Genomic DNA, 21,967 nt, shown 5'->3' on the forward strand with positions numbered 1-21,967 from the left:
CTGATTCCTCCCTGGCCTCTCCTGTTTCTTCCTCTCCTGTCCTGTTCTATTTTTGTGTTAAATGTTGCGCCCTCATGCCTGGGGGCTATGGCGCATTGCAAACGAACAAATAAAATAAATAAATACGGACCTAAAGGCAGCTGGGAAACGTGATGCCTAGGGTGACCAGACGTCTGGGTTTTGCCAGGACTGTCCCCCAATTTGGTGCGACTTTCAAGCACCACATTGGTCACACAGATATAACCACATTTGCATTAATATATCCTTGGAAAGATGATAAATACAAATCAAAATCTTCCCCCAATTGGCAAATCAGAATATCACTCTGTAATATTCATTGGCGTTGCTGAAGCATTCATTTATTACAATAATAAAGATTCATCTTTAAAAAATCTTTTTTTTGTAAGACCCACACATAAGGGAAACAGATGACAAAAGAACAATGCCTAATCACTGCCAGAACTGCGTTCCTCAATACAGGACAGTAATGAACACCAGAGGCAACTTCTGCAATGGTTTACGCGGGATTGTTGAGAACTAATTTGCTTATCTCAAGACTATCTTGGAACGCTGCCGGTCTGCTAGGAGGACGTGCAGAGGCTTATCACGTTCAAGCAAGAAGGGCTTTTGAAAGTGTTGCAGCTTGGGTTGTTTTTCTGAATAGCATTGCAATACAGTAAGCATTGGAATATCTCATCGTTTTGGCTTTTCTGTAGGCATGGCATAGGCCATAATGCCATAATGATAGTACCTTGCCATACGATGCCACCTGCTGGTAACTGGGCATAATTTGAGTGGACTGACCTATGAGAACATGCACATGGGGCAACTCTACTCCTATTAAGCATACTGATGTATCCCGAGTCATTTGCCCTTGCCTCCCTTTAATTCCCAAATCCCCCCAGAGACCCCACAAGGACATTCCCCAGGCATCTCTTTCACTTGAGAGGCTCCCATTGCAGTGTAATTAATGCAACTGCTTTGCAGATATTATGGAATGGTGACCCTTCCCCACTCTAGCACACGAGGGGTCCAGGAACCCCTCTGTCACAGGCTGATCACATGCAATGTCCTCTTAACACAGAACTGTACACTGTCATCTCTTGTCTACTCTGTCACCAGGGTCCTCCCAATGGGGCTGTCAAGCTCCACCTAGAGATGTGTTGATGGGAGGGCAAAAGGGGCACAAACCCTGACTTTGGGAATGGCCACCACATGGCTGTCTGTCCCAAGGAAGTCAGTGCCCATTTTTTACACAGCATAATAAATATTACTGGATATTCTATGGTGCACCACTGATGCTCTAGACCTGCTTCCTGACTTTTGTAAACACGTAGATTCTCCTCTAATCAATTAACTTCATAAACTTGATTGGATACTTTATAAAGTGATTACTTTCAGACCCATGTTAATCTGGCTGATAAACAGAACATTTTATCAAGAATGCTGTATTATTATTATTACCTTCCAGGCACTTGGATGTATTGTATATCTCCCACCCTCATAAGAGATGGATTAAGACAAGGAACTGGTTAGATGGATGTATACAATCTGCCCGTGAACATTTTGTTTGCGGGAAAACTTCCCGCAGTAAAACTGTTCAGCCCCCCTTTTGACCGTTCATTAAAAACGGGGGCCCAAGCAATTTTTGTGCCCCACCTCCATTGTATAGGATGCGGGGGACAACCCTACAACCACTGAGGCTGCAGATACTTGAACATGAGGAGGGGGGGGGCTAAGGAGCAATAAGGTAAAAAAGAAAGAAGTCAAAAGTAAGACCTATAATTAGGTCAAAATGACCCAACGACCAAATGTAAATGGTCAGATTGGGTAATTCCAGTTAAATAACTGCAATTAACAAATTAACACTAAATAAGTTGGTTGCATGTGCTTAGGGCTGTTAGAAATCACTTTAACACAACAGGAGTTTTAAAATCAAAGTGGGGCTCATTACGAGGTTGGCGGTAACCCACTGGCAGGTCAGACACTCCGGGAGATCCGGCCCCTGCAGGCCTTCTCGTAGTCTGGCAGTCCGGAAAGCGTGCCAGTACGTTGCTACCGGCAACCTTATTTCTGGACCGCCAGGCTTATAATGTGTCACAGGTTTCACCCATTCTCACCTGTCTGTGTTGTTTACTGGAACTCTTTGAAGGAGTCTTCTTGCGCACAGTTCGGGTTTTGTATAACCCCGTGCGGACGTTGTCGGGTTCCAGCGTGCGAACAGCGTTCGACTCCAAGAACGTTCAGGATGTCTGGGAAATCCAGGAAAATGAAGAAGAGTGTGCTCGGAGACAGAATGAGACAGAATGAGGAAGGGAATTTAGGAACCAGCAAACCAGGAATCAAGAAGTCAGCGAGAGCGAACTACGGCAGCACACGCCTAGCCAAAGCAAGTGGTAGCTTTGAGACACGCGGCTTATTTGTAGAACGTGCTACGTCCGATGCAGACACTGGTAAACAACGTTCCGAGTTTGACTGCCATGTTGGGAGTACTGCAGAATGCAAGCCCCGGTGTGTCAGGGACCAGGAAGTCCAAAAGGGACACGTCCGGCGGTTCATGACAGAATGAGGCCCAGTGACTCAGCTACTGCCTTGCCGACTGGCATATAAGTAAATCTCTGTATATCCAATGTTTCCCCATTGATACAAAAGATTGTGGCTTTATAGCGGTGACTTCAGCTGGGTGTCAAAACCTGAGAGGAGGCGAGTGAAATTGCTTGCAGAAATTGTGCGTGCAGAAGGTTCTTGCTTGAACAGTTTTGCTGTTTTATGAAATTATTTAATGCAAAAGAAGAGTTCCGAGTCTCCTTTTGTCTAAAGCCTGCCCCCTTGATGTTCTATGCACCAAGGAAACCTCAGGTGAAAACAGGAGTGCCACTAAGTCGCCATGATTGTCCGCTCCCTCTGACCTGTGTCATTCTGCCCAGGCAATATGAGATTCATTAAAAAATCCCAATCCAATTCTAATTCTTGCTTTTCTCTAACTACAGCCTGATTCTATTCCTGTCAGTTTCTTGTGATCCCTGTTCTGATCCTGTTATTAGTTGTTCTTCTATCCAAAACCGACTCCAATTGGAATATAGAACTATTCTAATGTAATTCCCTTCACTTCGCCAGCCACTCACTAACAACACCCACCTGCCACTCAGAATTCATTCAGTAAACTGACCATGCAGTTTGGAAGGCTTTTGAATGAGAGTTTTCTCTTGGCACAAACCATTTTTTCCCGAATTTTAAACAAAGTTTGAAAAGTTCGAACTGGGAAAAGAATGGCGTTTAAAAATTTGGTCAAATTGGGTTGGGCAGGTCTGGAAAACACTAAGACATATTTCAGCATGTCAACTATTGCAAAGTTGAGGAGAGTAAGTGAAAAGCTCAAATATCTAGCTCCACCTTCTTTATTTAATTGTTTTTTTTTATAACATGCTTAATACCTGAGTTTGGTTTCTAAGCATGGATCGAGAATTCAAACATCTATTGCTCAGCATGGTCTTGCTTCCAAGAACATCACGTTGCCCCTGTGCTATCTTCCATTATCCATGGACATATTGTTGTTGTTGGGAAGAAGAAACAGAATTGATTATTTTTTATTTTTTTTATTTATTGTTTTATTTATTTATTTATTTATTTATTTATAGAATCACACAGTGGCAAGGTAAATCAAAGTAGCCCATTTTCTTTCAGGTGTCATAGTTAACAGGTGGAGTGAGGTCTGAGCTCACCAATACATTTAGAATTGTTCTTTTATAACACGCTTAATACCAGGGACCAGTTTCTAAGCAGGAGCCTGGGATCCAAACCTGTGCTGCAAGGCGCTGTCTCGCTTCCAAGACACACCCGTTCCTCCCATTGGTTCCAGTTAGCACAGTCCTTACTGTAGCCGGGGGATACAAAGCCCCGGGTGTGCAAAACAAAGCTTAACGTGTGTCTGAGTATATGATATGATTAAAAGATGTAAACATGTCCGAATGGCATCTTATCAATGCTTTGATCAACTCTGGCTTAGGACACACATGGACGTTTTCTTTGAGAGCACAATATGTAACTGTTTGTCAGAGCAGTACATGCTAATGCCAGTGGTTTAGCTCAATTCACTGTTCATTTGAGAAGAATTACATTGGGTAATAATGACCACTGCTATTCTGTCAGAATAACAGCTCTTAAAAATGGGAGGAACCAGATAGGGTGCTCTTCATAAACAGTTGACATCATTATTATATTTATAATTTGCACATTCACTCTGTGATCAGTTTATAGAGTTATTGAACCTGATGTTTGAATTATCCTGGTGAAATATGCCTTCACGGGCATCTCTCCTCCTGGTAGAATGAGTGGCTCAGCCCCATTGCTTGGCGTCTTGCGATTGACTCAATTTCCTCTTTGAGCACATCTGGCCGGCCTTCACATCTGCATAAGATATGGTCCTTTCTGAATGTCTGTGGTGGTGTACTGAAGAGCTCTGGGAGGCATTGATTGTATGTCCGTCTTTTGTGTTCTTCATTATCTAGGTACCTTGGGGAGCAAGCGGCTGCTCCATCTATTTACTGGAGAAATGACATGATTGCGACTGTCCGCGACCCAGCAGCTCCTCTCACGGTACGTCCCAAGCGCAGAGCACTCTATAGCTTCAGATGTGTTGAGCACCATAGCCGTGTTCCCAATGCAAGTCATGCCAGGGCTCTGCCAGTTTTTTGTTTTTCAGATAGACATTATAATTTGGCTCTGTTATTATCGTATGAACGCTTGCCAAGCACACACACATCATTAATAATAAGGTTCACTAGCTGTTCCGATACATTTCTGGCAGAACTGTTGTGGCTAATATACTGGCAACACATTTTTTTCAGGATAACACAGACACGCATGAGCTCAATTCATAAAGGATGCTAATCCTAGGTTTATCACTGTGACATGTTCCTTCTAAAGTGAGACCAACAAGATGTGACATAGAACTTCATACACACACCATCTCAATTCATATAGGATTCTAATTCTAGGTTAATGACTATTATGTGTTCCCACTAAAATGAGACCAGCAGCACATTTCGGAAAATCAGAACAAAATGACTTTAGCTCAATGCATCCAAGTTCTTTGAGGAAACATTTCTGTCCTTTGATTTTCTGTTAACTATTTGTTGCAAGATAGCATGTGTATGCGTTTTCAAAATAATACTTAAGAAGACCACCTGAGTGGACTATTGAAAATGTAATAGTATGTATTTGGTAAAGGGTTCTTTGAATTTAACATTGAGGTTGTATTCATACTTATACAGTAGAGGACTTTGACTTACTATTCTGAAGATTTCGTTGGCTACAACTCCTATGATCCCTCCACATTGAGTATGCTGGCTAGGACTGGTGGGAATTGAAGTCCTAAACATTAGGGGTGCCAAAGGTTACAAGACCACTGTTATACAGTATAGTCACCACTTAGCAAGCCCGGCCCACCTGGTGCCTGCCTGCTTGCCCCCCTTTTTTCCTTACTTAAGGCGCCCTCCAGCCTCTTTTCGTTTGCAGATGGTGAGCAGGTGCAAGTGGATCTAGGTCACCTGGCCTAAGCCCCACCCACTTGGTGCCTTCCTGCCTGCCGCTCTTTTTCAGCACTTAGCAAGCCCCGCCCACCTGGTGCCTTTCTGCTTGCCGCTCTTTTTCACTACTTAGCAAGGTCCGCCCACCTGGTGCCTTCCTGCTTCCTGCTCTTTTTCACCACTTAGCAAGCCCCGCCCACCTGGTGCCTTCCTGCTTGCAGCTCTTTTTGCCTACTTAAGGAGCCCTCCAGCCTCTTTTCCTTTGCAGATGGGGAGCAGGTGCAAGTGGATCTAGGTCACCTGGCCTAAGCCCCACCCACCTGGTGCCTTCCTGCCTGCCGCTCTTTTTCACCACTTAGCAAGCCCTGCCCACCTGGTGCCTTCCTGCTTGCTGCTCTTTTTCACCACTTAGCAAGCCACGCCCACCTGGTGCCTTCCTGCTTGCCGCTCTTTTTCACCACTTAGCAAGCCCCGCCAACCTGGTGCCTTCCTGCTTGCCTCTCTTTTTCCCTACTTAAGGAGCCCTCCAGCCTCTTTTCCTTTGCAGATGGGGAGCAGGTGCGAGTGGATCTAGGTCACCGGCCTAAGCCCCGCCCACCTGGTGCTTTCCTGCCTGCCACTCTTTTTCACCACTTAGCAAGCCCTGCCCACCTGGTGCCTTCCTGCTTGCTGCTCTTTTTCACCAAATAGCAAGCCACGCCCACCAGGTGCCTTCCTGCTTGCCGCTCTTTTTCACCACTCAGCAAGCCCCGCCCACCTGGTGCGTTCCTGCTGACCTCTCTTTTTCCCTACTTAAGGAGCCCTCCAGCCTCTTTTCCTTTCCAGATGGGGAGCAAGTACAAGTGGATCTAGGTCAACTGGCCTAAGCCTCGCCCACCTGGTGCCTTCCTGCTTGCCGCTCTTTTTCACCATTTAGTAAGCCCCGCCCACCTGTTGCCTTTCTGCTTGCCACTCTTTTTCACCACTTAGCAAGCCCCACCCACCTAGTGCCTTCAAGCTTGCAGCTCTTTTTCCTTATTTAAGAAGACCTCCTGCCTCTTTTCCTTTGCAGTTGGGGAGCAGGTGCAAGCGGATCTAAGTCATCTGGCTTAAGCCCCGCCCTCCTGGTGCCTTCCTGCCTGCCGCTCTTTTTCACCACTTAGCAAGCCCTGCCCACCTGGTGCCTTCCTGCTTGCTGCTCTTTTTCACCACATAGCAAGCCACGCCTACCTGATGCCTTCCTGCTTGCCCCTCTTTTTCACCACTCAGCAAGCCCCACCCACCTGGTGCGTTCCTGCTGACCTCTCTTTTTCCCTACTTAAGGAGCCCTCCAGCATCTTTTCCTTTCCAGATGGGGAGCATGTGCAAGTGGATCTAGGTCACCTGGCCTAAGCCCCGCCCACCTGGTGCCTTCCTGCTTGCCGCTCTTTTACACCATTTAGCAACCCCACCCACCTGTTGCCTTCCTGCTTGCTGCTCTTTTTCACCACTTAGCAAGCCCCACCCACCTAGTGCCTTCCTGCTTGCTGCTCTTTTTCCCTATTTAAGGAGACCTCCTGCCTCTTTTCCTTTGCAGATGGGGAGCAGGTGCAAGTGGATCTAGGTCACCTGGCTTAAGCCCCGCCCACCTGGTGCCTTCCTGCCTGCTGCTCTTTTTCACCACTTAGCAAGCCCTGCCCACCTGGTGCCTTCCTGCTTGCTGCTATTTTTCACCACTTAGCAAGCCCCGCCCATCTGGTGCCTTCCTGCTTGCCGCTCTTTTTCACCACTTAGCAAGCCCCGCCCACCTGGTGCCTTCCGCCTTACCTCTCGTTTTCCCTACTTAAGGAGCCCTCCAGCCTCGTTTCCTCTGCAGATGGGGAGCAGGTGCAAGTGCATCTAGGTCACCTGGCCTAAGCCCCGCCCACCAGGTGCCTTCCTGCCTGCTGCTCTTTTTCACTACTTAGCAAGCCCCGCCCACCTGGTGCCTTCCTGCTTGCTGCTCTTTTTCACCAAATAGCAAGCCCCGCCCACCTGCTGCCTTCCTGCTTGCTGCTCTTTTTCATCACTTAGCAAGCCCCGCCCACCTAGTGCCTTCCTGCTTGCCGCTCTTTTTCCTTACTTTAGGAGACCTCCAGCCTCATTTCCTTTGCAGATGGGGAGCAGGTGCAAGTGGATCTAGGTCACCTGGCCCAAGCCCTGCCCACCTGCTGCCTTCCTGCCTGCCGCTCTTTGTCACCACTTAGCAAGCCCTGCCTACCTGTGCCTTCCTGCTTGCTGCTCAATTTCACCACTTAGCAAGCCACGCCCACCTGTTGCCTTCCCGCTTGCCCCACTTTTTCACCACTCAGCAAGCCCGCCCACCTGGTGCTTTCCTGCTGACCTTGGTGCGTTCCTGCTGACCTCTCTTTGTCCCTACTTAAGGAGCCCTCTAGCCTCTTTTCCTTTCCAGATGGGGAGCAGGTGCAAGCGGTGTTAAGGAGTTCCCCCCTTCTCACATGTGCCCGTTCTTTGCTGGAGTCCTTGGTCGCTGCCTTCTTGCGGAGGGACCTGGTTTTGAACAAGGCTGCCCGAGTCTCTTGCGACTCCAGAGTGCATTCAGTTTCCAGGACGCGGGTCCAGGAATCCGGGAAACTAGGAAAGGTGCAACTAGCACACGAGTCCAGGAAATAGGAGGAAAAGAAGGGGCAAGGAACGGGTAGATAGACAGGTACAAGGAAACAATACCGCGAGCTACAGGACACACGTCGGATCGCTACTTTGCAATAACATTTAGACACGCGGAGCCACGGAAGGCGTGGTCTATTAATAGAATACTTTACGTCCAGGTCGTGGAGCGAGAAAGGGGTTTCACGCTGGACGACCATGTTGGGAGTATTATGGAGTGAAAGCCCCGTTGTGACAAGGACCAGGAAGTCCAAAAGGGATGTCTTCTGTAGTTCATGACAAGTGGATCTAGGTCACCTGGCCTAAGCCCCGCCCACCTGGTGCCTTCCTGCTTGCCACTCTTTTTCACCATTTAGCAAGCCCCGCCCACCTGTTGCCTTCCTGCTTGCCGCTCTTTTTCACCACTTAGCAAGCCCCACCCACCTAGTGCCTTCCTGCTTGCCGCTCTTTTTCACCACTTAGCAAGCCTCACCCACCTGGTGCATTCCTGTTTGCCGCTCTTTTTCACCACTTAGCAATGCCTGCCCACCTGGTGCCTTCCTGCCTGCCGCTCTTTTTCACCCCTTTGCAAGCCCCGCCCACCTGGTGCCTTCCTGCCTACCGTTCTTTTTCACCACTTAGCAAGCCCCACCCATCTGGTGCCTTACTGCTTGCAGGTCTTTTTGCCTACTTAAGGAGCCCTCCAGCCTATTTTCCTTTGCAGATGGGGAGCAGGTGCAAGTGGATCTAGGTCACCTGGCTTAAGCCCCGTCCACCTGGTGCCTTCATGCTTGCTGCTCTTTTTCACCACTTAGCAAGCCCTTCCCACCTGGTGCCTTCCTGCTTGCTGCTCTTTTTCACCACTTAGCAAGCCCCGCCCATCTGGTGCCTTCCTGCTTGCCGCTCTTTTTCACCACTTAGCAGCCCTGCCCACCTGGTGCCTTCCTGCTTGCCGCTCTTTTTCACCACTTAGCAAGCCCCACCCACCTAGTGCCTTCCTGCTTGCCGCTCTTTTTCCCTATTTAAGGAGACCTCCTGCCTCTTTTCCTTTGCAGATGGGGAGCAGGTGCAAGTGGATCTAGGTCACCTGGCCTAATCCCCGCCCACCTGGTGCCTTCCTGCCTGCTGCTCTTTTTCACCACTTAGCAAGCCTCACCCACCTGGTGCATTCCTGTTTGCCGCTCTTTTTCACCACTTAGCAAGGCCTGCCCACCTGGTGCCTTCCTGCCTGCCGCTCTTTTTCACCCCTTTGCAAGCCCCGCCCACCTGGTGCCTTCCTGCCTACCGTTCTTTTTCACCACTTAGCAAGCCCCACCCATCTGGTGCCTTACTGCTTGCAGGTCTTTTTGCCTACTTAAGGAGCCCTCCAGCCTATTTTCCTTTGCAGATGGGGAGCAGGTGCAAGTGGATCTAGGTCACCTGGCTTAAGCCCCGTCCACCTGGTGCCTTCCTGCTTGCTGCTCTTTTTCACCACTTAGCAAGCCCCGCCCATCTGGTGCCTTCCTGCTTGCCGCTCTTTTTCACCACTTAGCAGCCCTGCCCACCTGGTGCCTTCCTCCTTACCTCTCGTTTTCCCTACTTAAGGAGCCCTCCAGCCTCTTTTCCTTTGCAGATGGGGAGCAGGTGCAAGTGCATCTAGGTCACCTGGCCTAAGCCCCGCCCACCTGGTGCCTTGCTGCCTGCTTCTCCCTTTCACTACCTAGCAAGCCTCACCCACCTGGTGCCTTCCTGTTTGCTGCTCTTTTTCACCACTTAGCAAGGCCTGCCCACCTGGTGCCTTCCTGCCTGCCGCTCTTTTCCTCTCCTTAGCAAGCCCCGCCTACCTGGTGCCTTCCTGCCTGCCATTTTTTTTTCACCACTTAGCAAGCCCCACCCACCTGGTGCCTTACTGCTTGCAGCTCTTTTTGCCTACTTAAGGAGCCCTCCAGCCTATTTTCCTTTGCAGATGGGGAGCAGGTGCAAGTGGATCTAGGTCACCTGGCTTAAGCCCCGCCCACCTGGTGCTCTTTTTCACCACTTAGCAAGCCCTTTCTAGCTGGTGCCTTCCTGCTTGCTGCTCTTTTTCACCACTTAGCAAGCCCTTTCTAGCTGGTGCCTTCCTGCTTGCTGCTCTTTTTCACCACTTAGCAAGCCCCGCCCATCTGGTGCATTCCTGCTTGCTGCTCTTTTTCACCACTTAGCAGCCCTGCCCACCTGGCCTCCTTACCTCTGGTTTTCTCTACTTAAGGAGCCCTTCAGCCTCTTTTCCTTTGCAGATGGGGAGCAGGTGCAAGTGCATCTAGGTCACCTGGCCTAAGCCCCGCCCACCTGGTGCCTTGCTGCCTACTGTTCTTTTTCACCACTTAGCAGCCCTGCCCACCTGGTGCCTTCCTCCTTACCTCTCGTTTTCCCTACTTAAGGAGCCCTCCAGCCTCTTTTCCTTTTGCAGATGGGGAGCAGGTGCAAGTGGATCTAGGTCACCTGGCCTAAGCCCTGCCCACCTGGTGCCTTCCTGCCTGCCGCTCTTTTTCACCACTTAGCAAGCCCAGCCCACCTGGTGCCTTCCTGCATGCCGCTCTTTTTCCCTTCTTAAAAAGCCCCCCAGCCTCTTTTCCTTTGCAGATGGGGAGCAGGTGCAATTGGATCTAGGTCACCTGGCCTAAAACCCGCCCACCTGGTGCCTTCCTGCCTACCGCTCTTTTTCACCACTTAGCAAGCCCCACCCACCTTCTTAGCCCTGCCTGGCTTGCAACATTATGTGTTAGTACTGACTTCTGCAATTGTATTCACTCTCCCCTCTTGCTTCTCCACTCTTTTGACTGCTAACTCTCTGTTCTCACCCCCTTTCCCTTCTCCCTTTTCCCATCTCCTCCCCTTACTTTCTTCTCTGCACTTACTCTATCAGAATTGTCCCTGGACCAAGCATGATAGCAACCTCATCTGTCTCCTCCTTCCTCCCCTTACTGTTTTTTTTCTTCCCCACAACCCCTCCAGCACTATCTGAAATGTCATCAGGCCTAGTATGATAGTCGCTTGTTTTGTTCCTCCTATACCTTTCTGCACGCCTCTACCTCACCTCTTGTTTTTCTCCGGCTCTATCAGAAATGTTGTCAACCCTAGTATGGTAGTCGCCTGTCTGTTTCCATTTCCTTCCCACTCTCCCCCTTCCTTCCTTATCTATGTTTTAGCTCTTGCACTATCTGAAATGTCGTCAGGCCGAGTATGATAGTTAATTTTACATCCTTACTGTTCATGGCCTGTAAGAATGTCATTGTATTTTCCCTTGTTCCCTCCCTTGCCTTGAAGCGCTTTGAAGCACATTGTGTATAGGCGCTATATAAATATACTATCATATCATATCATATCATCTTACATTAAAAGGTGTCCTTTATAAGCATTTTCAATTATTCCACATACATATGATTGAACCGTATTCTTCCAGTATCTAAAATATCACATAAATGTTTAGTCAATTTGATCTACAATATTTTGGACATGTCAATACCATTAACCACATACTAATATATCATATAATCCACAATCTGCCTTAACACTACATAGTTTAGACACCTCGTCCTTCCTCATGCTCATTCTCTTGAACATTGTCTCCAGTAATATTTGTCTGGCGCGTTTCCAGAGAATGTTTGATCAGTTCTACTATCCACAGATGTCCTTTATTTATTTATTAATTTATTTATTTTTATTTGTTTAATGCACATCAGCCTGTGGGCATCGCAGCACTGTTACAGAGAGAGTGAAAATTGCAAGAATGCATACAGGCGTTCACAGTTCATAAGGTTACAGTGAACATGTGGTGTCTTACATCCAGGTAATGACTGACAGGTTGTTCATTAAAATACATCGACATATAGAATACTTAAACATGTATGGCTGTGTAGAAAAGGTGGTTACAGGGATCGTAGATGCTCAGGCTGCGGTTATGCAAACAGCCAAGTGTTGAGTGCTTTTCGGAATGCAGGGTGGGATGGTTCATTCCTGATGGTCGGTGGCACGAAGTTCCATTGTATGGCCACAATGAAGGCGAAGCTGGAGCCATCTGCTCTAGTGCGTTTGACTCTGGGTACAGCGAGTCAGTGGGATTATGGAGTTCTGGTGGGTCTGGACGAGCAAGCTCTGACTATTTTTGATGACAGGTTTAGGGGGGCTGTAATATTGATGCATTTGTACCTGATTGAGAGGGTTTTGAATAGGACCTGCTCTTTAACGGGAAGCCAGTCCGCTTAACGTCTTACTGAGGTTATGTGTTCTATCTTGGGGATGTTAAGGGCGGCTTGGAGTGCGTTATTTTGGATGAATTGGAGTTTTAGCATGTTTTTTGAGGATATGCCAGTGAAGAGGACATTACAGTAGTCCAGTCTTGAGCCAATTATCGCTCTTGCTATGGTGAGGCAGTTTTCGGAGGATTGATTGAGTTGATAAGCTTAGTGTGGTAGGCTGCCGAGGAGGCAATGGTGCTGATTTGTCGTGTCATGGAAAGGGTTGCATGTAGGTTGACTCCTAGTGTCTTGACTGAAGGAGAGACAGGGATTTAGATGTTGTCAATGGTGAAGAAGGTGAATATTGAGCTTGTTGAGAGTTTCCTGGGAACCTTCTAAGAGGATTTCTGTGTTATCCCTGTTAAGGCAGAGCCATTTGGCTGCCACCCAAGCTTGAATGGTGGCTTAGACTGGGTTGAGGGCCTAGCATCTCTTTTATAGTTGCCCAAGATTGGTAGGAGGTGTGGGATGTATTGACCCACTTTGCTGTGCTATGCAGCATCACTCTGATAGTTATGGTGCAAGAAGCCGCAACAATGGCGGCAAAACTCTTGGGCACGCCAAAAACCTACAAAAACCGCATCCTGCAACACACAAAAGTATGGATGCACAACCTGCCACCCATGGTGCATGTGTGGTGGGATAGAGCACACACTGCAGAAAAAATGCCAGTGGGCTCTGTGACCAGCAAACAGAGTGCAGAGGGAGAAAAAGTGCTTTGCAATTGAAACTCAAAAATTTGCCTATAAGTGACATTTACTTTGTTGCTTAAAACTCCAAAATGCCTATAACACAACACTTCTCAACATCCAAAATCTTGCTTGGCACTAAAATTCATGTAATCTTATGAAGCATTGCAAACATACAAAGTCCTAAATGTGAAGAGCAAAACATTTCTTCAGAAAAAACGGATTGTCTGTTAACTGACAGCCCCTGTCAAAATCTGTGTGCAGTACCTTGAGCTACCTGTAGATGCCAGCTGTCAGAGGAGCCCCTGATGAAACATAAAAAGGATTTTTGCTAAAATGAATACAGATCTTAGTTGTGTTTTGATCCCACAGATTGAAAGCTAAGAAATTATTGTATGTATGTGATTTGATGCAACAAGTTTGTTTTTTGCTGGATTTTAATTAAGAATAAATTAGCCTGGTTGAGCTGCAAGAACTGGAAAAGCAGGTTTCTCGCAGGGAGAACCTAATTGCGGGTTAGCCCAGACGTTTGTCTACAGAAAGAGAAGGAACAATGGCAGAGCTTCAGCACAGGAAATGCAGGTGTGAAAGGGGTTTTAAACTGCTCCTGGAAGGGACTTCCAAAGGAGGAGCCTGTTCTTGACTGCAGGGAGACACAAATGGGCAGACCATTTGCTGGTATGCATGAACAAAAAACAATTTTTAAAGACTCATAACTTGTGATTCAAAGTCGTGAAAAATATAGCATGGACATATCTGTTAGTCTAATATTTGGCTGCACGTTTCAAGAGGCGGCAGAACCGTGTAACATGTTCTGGACGGGAATGGCAATATATGTGGTTTAATTTGAAATGTATTAATGTTGAACGCGCACATTTGTCGTAATTTGCAGAACATTTGGAAAATGTGTTCATGGCGAAAAGGACACAATTCTGTAGAAAGGTGAAACAAGATCCCACAGCTGCAGGATTTTGATGGACTGCTACTACCTAAAATATGTCATCTTTGTGTGTGATTTGTGTAAAGGTGACAATGTAGAAATATGTATTTAGGATGAAATCCGATTTTAGACCGCTAGCTAAAGGGAGGTTTCTAAGAACTGTAAAGCAAACCATAAAATGTGACATCATCCGGCCTTGATCCAATCACTCAAATGCAAGGCGGAGATGAGGTTTTGATCCAATCCCAGCTCACAGGGGCAAGCTTAGTTAAGCCGGCCCATGATGTCATTTGAAAGGATAAATAGAGACAGCTGACAACACAAAGGGACTCACTGATCCTCTCACTTTCCTGATTCCGGCGAAGCACTCTGATCCATCATTCTACATCCAGCTTTAACATCCTTCCAGATCCAGATGCCAAGACTCTTGCAAAGCAGTAGAGAACTATTGATTTCAGCAAGGCCTAAATCCTCAAACTTATTCTTGCAACCCAGTGTATCCTGAAATTCTCTGGCTTGCTACCAGTAGGCATGCCTGAGGAACTCGCTATTGAGCTGATTGAAATATCCACAAACAAGGAGGGCAGATTCCGTGCAAATACGGTGACCGGCCAACTGATCCGATCCCGTGCCTGATGTGCTGTTCTTCCTAGACCAGATCCAATCCATGACCAGAACTGACGGTCCAATTTAATAACTTATTCTGTGAGTATTAATAGGAAGAAAAGTGACCCTAATATATCTGTATTGTGATCCATATCTCAAACCCATCCCATCTTTAATTCAGAACCATAGTTTTGCTAGAACTACCTTTGCGGTGACTCTTTTCTCATCTGTGTTCCTAACCCCTAACTTCTTATTGATTGATTAAGAAAAGTAATTCCCAAACCAAACAGAAACTAGAGCATCACACATGCATAGTTATGAGCGGCCGTGAATGACCTTCCTTTGTGCATTCTCCTTTTTGTAGCCTTTAATATAGCATAAGAAAACCTATCTGTCATTTCTAAACCCAAATTTCTTTTTTCCATTCTCGCGCCTATTTTACAAAAACGACCTTTAATAAAACTTCTATAACTCCCTCTGTTTTTGTCATAGAAGCGAAATGTCAACTCCTATTTGTACCTAACATCCTTAGCTATTCATAGAACCCGTTATAGTGAATATCGCACAAGGAAAAGTTTCCTGCAAATTGAAATTCTGAAAGGTTTTTACACGTGTGAATTAGCTTTAAACTGATTCCAACTTGGACTTTGAGATTTCAATTGTTTTCTTTTGACTAAATCATTGTTTGTGATGGTGTGCAACTGTTCAAAGCGCCTACCATAGGATTTTATAATAATTTAAGTATTTCTGACCACATTTGGTGTTTTTGCTCAGTCAATTCCCAAGACAATTTCAAAGCCATACTGATAGCTGAAAAATCAATTCTGTTTTCTATTATGTTTGAAGGGGGAACACGGGAGTGATATTCTGTTTGATTTGTGCTATTCCTGAAAACCTGTTCTCTCCTCACATCTATTCATTGCCTATTGGGGGGTTGAGGGGTGTTGCAGGGGTACCTCTAACCATAGTGCCATCTATACCCAACCAACACAAACGTATTATTTTCTGCGCTACATTTGTTTTATACTCATTCCTTGATTCCTAGTGTATTAAAGATACTATTCAGTGTTCTGTCACCCCATTGGTGATTGTTGTTTACCTATTAAAATATATTGTGATTAAAGTTTAAATACATAAATAAATATTTACCTTTGTAAACTAGCCTGATTCCTGGTTCAGTGTGACCGGGGGGGGGGGGTTCCCAGGAGAAGGGTGTGATACGATTGGTATATCATTCAGAATATTGAACTTATAGATACAAATAAATAAGGGTTTCAATTGTGCACTACATGCTGGGCATGACTTGGGTGTTTGCCGAATTGAAATCACTTACAGAGGACTTGTGTGTCATCAGCATAGTTGGTGTAGGCTATGCCGATGGAGCCCAGGATGTCAAATAGTGGCTTGGTGAAGATGTTGTAAAGTGTGGGTGAGATACAGGATCCATGCAGGACACCACATTGGATAGTGGCTGGGGCCGCGTAGGCCTCTACTGATAATACTCTCATGGCTCTACATGCCAGGAATGATGTGATGCATGCTGCTCTCTTGGAGGGAAAATGGGCTAAGGAGGTGAGGTGGTGGCAGAGAATTCTATGATCTACTAAATTAAATGCACCCGATAGGTGAAGGAGGAGGGGTAGGGCTAGTTTGCCTGTGTCCTTGATCTCATCAATCTGATTTTTTAAATCTTGCCTCCCCATCCAGGCCAATACCTGTAACCAGATTGCCCCCTAGCTTCATGAGACTTCATTGTATCCTCCTCCAAGCCTTAATCCTATTTGACCTGTCCATTTACCTCACACAACCTATCTGACCTCTAACGGCACTGGCCATGCCTCTGAACAATGCTTTGCCTAGAAACGTACAATCTGCACATAAACTAGTCCTTCTCCAATACCACCCTTTGCATCTAAACTCATGATTTGAAAACTTATATTTCTTAAGACTGTCTTCTTTCAGAAACCATTTGTGCTTTCTACTAAAGTGCCACCTGCTCTCTAGCATCATGCAATCCTTATTTACATTTACATTTTGTGCCTCGTTATCCAGCACGTTACAATTAACTATTAATTTCTCAATATGAAAATGCCATGCAGTACCCCATGCTAAAATCCAGCCTGGGAAACAGTCTGCCTGATTAATGGATTTAATTGCGTGTAAAAAGGGGATTTATGCGCTGAAAGATTAAAGAATATCGAGGCTTAATACTATATAATAGTAATACACCGGTCACAAGGTCAAAGTATAATGTATATTTATTAACAGGCAGCTGTCTGGCTCTCAACACCCCACAATGTGTGCAAACAAACACTGTGAGATGCGAGAGTGGTGGACATTTCAAAAACACAGTATTTATACAGATTTTCCACAATCCTGGACACATCATCCAGCCCCTCTTCCTGCAATAGATTTACCTAGGGTTCATGGCCTAGCCACATAACTCACATAACTAAGTCATGCTTAAACATCTTTGAATAGTTTGTTGTTTTCCTTTAAACTTTTCACACGTTTTCGAAATATAAGACACAAAAGGTGATGTTCCTTATTTTGCTCGCTTATATTGGTCTATCAGAAGTGAAAACAAAGATTTCTGCAAGAAGAGCACGTTCAACTATTCATCATTCTACTTTGCTGTTTGAACGGTGAAGGCACTATTGGAACTGATGGTATCTAAATTACTGATTAGTACCGCTTTTGTTTAACTCCAAGGTTTCTCAGTGTAGGACAAACAATCCACTTTAGCAGCTTCAACATTCTTATCTATGTTGACATCATGGAAACAGTACAAAGTTAATTTTGCTCTGCTGGAGCCAAAAACACAATTCTAAACATGGGACAGAAAGCAAGAGGTGATCAAAATGGCGGATAACTCAAAATGGCGCCATAGTCAGCCTGTTTCAGGTTCATTCAGTGCAATTTATAGTGCGATGCAAATGTGCTTAGTCCAATCGTTTACTATCAGGCGGTATTCATGCAAGAAATAAACTTTTACAGCACGCAAACGCCCGTTTGCTGATTCATGGAACATAATGCGCGTGGCTTACTGGAGATTTACGAGGAATCCGCGCGGTTCCAACACATCACTTTTTAAGTGACACGCAGTCACTTAAAAAGGGGGTGGAACATGTGGAATGGGGAACAACAAGCATGAATGTAGGCATTACGTGGGAAGTACCATAGTAAAATATTTGCAACGCCCATACACATGCTAACAACACGCATTCATGGAATCAAACAGGGCCCACCATTGCATGGGAAAAGACACGCTAATCCAGAAACACGTCTGCCAAGCGAAAGCTGACGTAAGTGTCACCGCGCACAAGAACAATGCATAAATAGACACGCAAAACACAAACGCGTGTATACAGCTATGATGAATGTGCCTTTTATCACAGCAGTGATCATGGGACACCACAGGTGGAGGAGGATAGCCAGGGCATGCATTCTTTTACCCAGGAAGAGCCATTTTGGGATGCCTGATGAGCAGGTCTATGGCAGGTATAGGGTCCCACCTCATATCATCCTAGACCTGGTCAGGGAGTGGGAAGATTACCTCACATCACCCACCCTGTGCTCGCAAGCACTGAGCACTTTGGAAAAGGTGCTCAATGTACTGCATATTTTGGTCACTGGGTAATTTCAGTGGACAACTGCCATAGTTGGGGGCGTTTCACAGGCCACGCAGTCACGCTGCCTACACCAGGTGTTGGCAATCATGACAGCACGCCCCTCAGTCTGCAGACACATATACGTGCCAGAACACCCGCAGAAAGGCAGGCCGTGATCTAGGACTAAAGTGCTTGGTGCCATTGATTGCACATATGCGGCCCTACTTCCACCTAGGGCCACTGAGCCCATCTATCGGAATCGCAAGCACTGGCATTCCATCAACGTGCAAGTTGTATGTGATGCCAAGGGAATCATTACCTCTGTATATGCTAACTATCCAGGGTCCACCCATGATAGTTTCATATACAGAGTGTCACCCCTACACCGGGCTCTGGAGGCTGAGAGGCATGGCAACACATGGCTCATTGGTGAGTACAAATGGCCCTGAAAATGCATGCATGCCTCACACAGACTAAACCACACCACTGAAAAACCATCTCACCTCCACAGGGGACAGTGCCTACCCACTGAGCACCTACATGATGACGCCAATACAGAACCCCACCACACCACCCCAGGTAAGATACAACGTAGCACATATTGCAACTAGGGGCATAGTGGAGTGTACATTCAGAGTAATAAAGTCACGCTTTCACTCCCTTGACGACTCTGGTGCAGTGCTCCTATATGCACCACCAGTAGTGTGCAGTATCATTCTGGCAGCATGTGTCCTGCACAATGTTGCAACTCAGCGTGGCATACCAGTGGACATGGTGGTGCCCCCGCATCCCCAACCACATGCACGGCTGCTGCGCATGGGAGGGGAAAGGGCATATGGCAGGCTGCCCGTACCAAGCTTGTGGTCCATTTTGTTACTTAAAATCCAACCCCTGCCAAGTGCACACAGGACTGGCACATTGCATGTGACAATCGATGATGACAAAGGGACAATCATCTGTCCCAACCTTACCACCCTGAGAATATGTCCTTGGAAGTGCTACATTGTGTGCATCCCTTAGAACTTAAACTAACTCAATCTGGTGTGCACAAAAGGCACACATGTAAGATGCAGTATGCCACCACCCCCATGAAGAAATACACATACAAATGCTGGTATGTCACCTAAACCCCCCCCAAAATCCATGTTACCCGGTCGCCGCACCATGCAATGCTAAGCAACGTCAAAACTGACACATACATGGCCAACACACAAAAATACTGTCAGAAAGCACGCAACGATAAACGGAACTATTACTGAAATAACTCACTCTCACACATCAAAACAATTATGTACAGAGGAACATCAATTGGCCAGTATAACATACCAGAAACACCAAACCCAACATTGAATATGTCTGATAGTCACCAATCAGCACAACAGAAGTGCCTCGATGTGCCCTAACAACCCAATTGCACCCTTCTATTGGTAAGGTGGCCCTGCCAACTAAAGGGGACAGGGAAGTGCACACAGCAGGAAGGCCAACAACTATGGAGAGCGGAAAGCTAATACATGAATATGGAACATGAAAACATGGATCACAATGTCAAAACAAAAAGAGATGGCAGCCATGCACTGGACAAACAATCATGAATCCCACTAGGGGTGTATACACAGGTTGGGCTTGAGACTGCGCACAGATAAAACAGATCCTTAATGCCTCTGTGTAAGTTACTTTTACGCGCTGCACTCCTTGCAAGCCCATGGAAAGGGGAAGCAGGAGTCGCATATGTGTCTGGACCCTAAGGCACAAACAAGGAGTGTACCAACATGAGACAAGCCTATATGGGCCCAGCTGGAACTTACAGTGGATGCCCTCGGATGCCACACAAAGCAACACACTGTCACATAAATGCACAATAGACAACAAAAGAAAGATTTAAAAAAATGAAAAATGCCCATGGTAGACCGGGAGGTTGGGGGGGCCACCCAGGAGGGTGGAGGGACAGGGTGCACCTCAACACCCACATGTGTTGATGTTGAGAAAAAAAAAAAGAAAAGAATCCTCCATGGGATCGTGGTCCGTCTGGCTATCATGTATTGGGAGAGCTGTTGCTGCTGTCGCCACCCTCTGGTGTAGCAATAGAAGGTGTCAGTGATAATGGAGGTAGACCATGTATAGCCCTGGCCTGGTCCTTCATGGCAGTGGCCATGCGGGACTGAGATGTTCGCATCTGCAACACGATGGCATGGATGTCTGGATGGAACACCTCATGGGATGCGCACAGTTCCACTTGCACCACGTCACGGGATGCACGCAGTTCTGCTTGCAACACCTCATGGGTGGCTCGCTGTTCCACAGATATGGTGTGTGTGAACTGTCGCATATGCTCTTCTGAGTGTCTACTGCATGCTGCCTCAAGTGCAGCTAATGCAACTCGCATTGACCTAGCCTCTTCCTTCAGGGCAGCATGTGGGCCTGACACTCTGCAACCATGGTTTTGCGCAGAGACCACATTTCTGCCCATCTGCACCTCTTGCTGGCTTGCATGTGAAGCATGTGTGAGCGGCATGTGGACCGAAATGCCTGCTGCTGGAGCTCAATCAGTCTTACTGGGGGAGAATGGAATTGGCCACCCTATCCATGCCCTGAGCCAACATCTCATATGAAGCCCCATGTTGTTGTGCAACAGAATACATATACTGCTCCCACATGCCTGTTGGCACATGGCCACTGCATTGGCGTGCCCCATGCCTTCTGGGCGCAAGGAAACCTGGCCCTAGATGTGCTGGCGCTGTCTCTGGCTGCAGGACTGCATCCCTCCCTTGAACAGCTGTCCCAGGAACAGGAGCCAATACTGTGGAGCGTGGCCTTGCATCTGTAACCACCACCGAATGATGTTCCAACACTGACTGGCCTTGTGAGGGGCCTTCCCCCCTACAGATAATTGAGATAGGCGAGTACCCACAGTTGATTCACTCACCTGCGACAGTAGCAAGGAATCCATGTCCTATTCACCATCAGAGCCATAGGTTTCCTCAGAGGGGGAGTCAGAGTGAGTCATGGCCAGGATGGACTGTAACACCAGTGGAACTTCATGGGCTACCACACCACATCCTCCACTAGTGCCTGGTTGCATCCCACTCTCCTGCACCTGCTCCACCTCCTCTTCTACATCCAGTGCCTTATCACCTGCACATTGACAGAAAAATACATGAAGACACTTGTAAATAGCATAGCCCACACACATAGGTATCACAATGTAGTCATGCAACACAACAACCTGCCATGCTAGTGAGGTCACAAACTCTGGAACGTACGCAGTGTGAATGGAAGGCAAGGGTATCATGAAAGCAGACATGGGTGTGTGTCAAAGGGCATGACACCACGTGTAGTGCATGCTGCATAGCACTTGCTTCACAACCAAGCATCAGACTGGCGTAATTGAATCACCAGCATCACTGATGCAAATAAACAGATGCCACTAGCATGGCCATGCCTGAACTGTCAAACAGCATGAGATGTAAGTTGATGCCTACTGTCTCTGATCCATGTACAATGCTTGTGACATGACACAATATGGAAATAATTACCAAAAACACAAGTGTCACACCACCCTACAATGCTAGGGTGGAGGAACAGAGTGAAGGCAGACACACCGATCACATGAGTCCAGCTCACATTGACATAATGCAAGTGAATAGGCATGTAGAAGGGGAGACATGGGTTTGGAAGTGTGAGGTGACATTGCAGTACATGGGAACATGCTCAACATAGAATAGAACTACATAAC

At 46.8% G+C, this 21,967-nt stretch overlaps 1 protein-coding gene across 3 annotated transcripts in view; it reads left to right on the forward strand.

Annotated features, from left to right (window-relative positions):
* Positions 1-21,967, forward strand: part of ERG (ETS transcription factor ERG) — a 1,195,114-nt gene that overhangs the window by 382,721 nt on the left and 790,426 nt on the right. For all 3 annotated transcript variants that reach the window (XM_069636074.1, XM_069636076.1, XM_069636075.1), the window contains one exon: positions 4,509-4,596. The gene's annotated coding sequence lies outside the window, so the exon portion shown is untranslated. The remainder of the gene's footprint in view (positions 1-4,508; positions 4,597-21,967) is intronic.

Source organism: Ambystoma mexicanum, chromosome 7p (genome assembly GCF_040938575.1).
Source record: "Ambystoma mexicanum isolate Mex_15411 chromosome 7p, UKY_AmexF1_1, whole genome shotgun sequence".
Lineage (NCBI taxonomy): Eukaryota > Metazoa > Chordata > Amphibia > Caudata > Ambystomatidae > Ambystoma > Ambystoma mexicanum.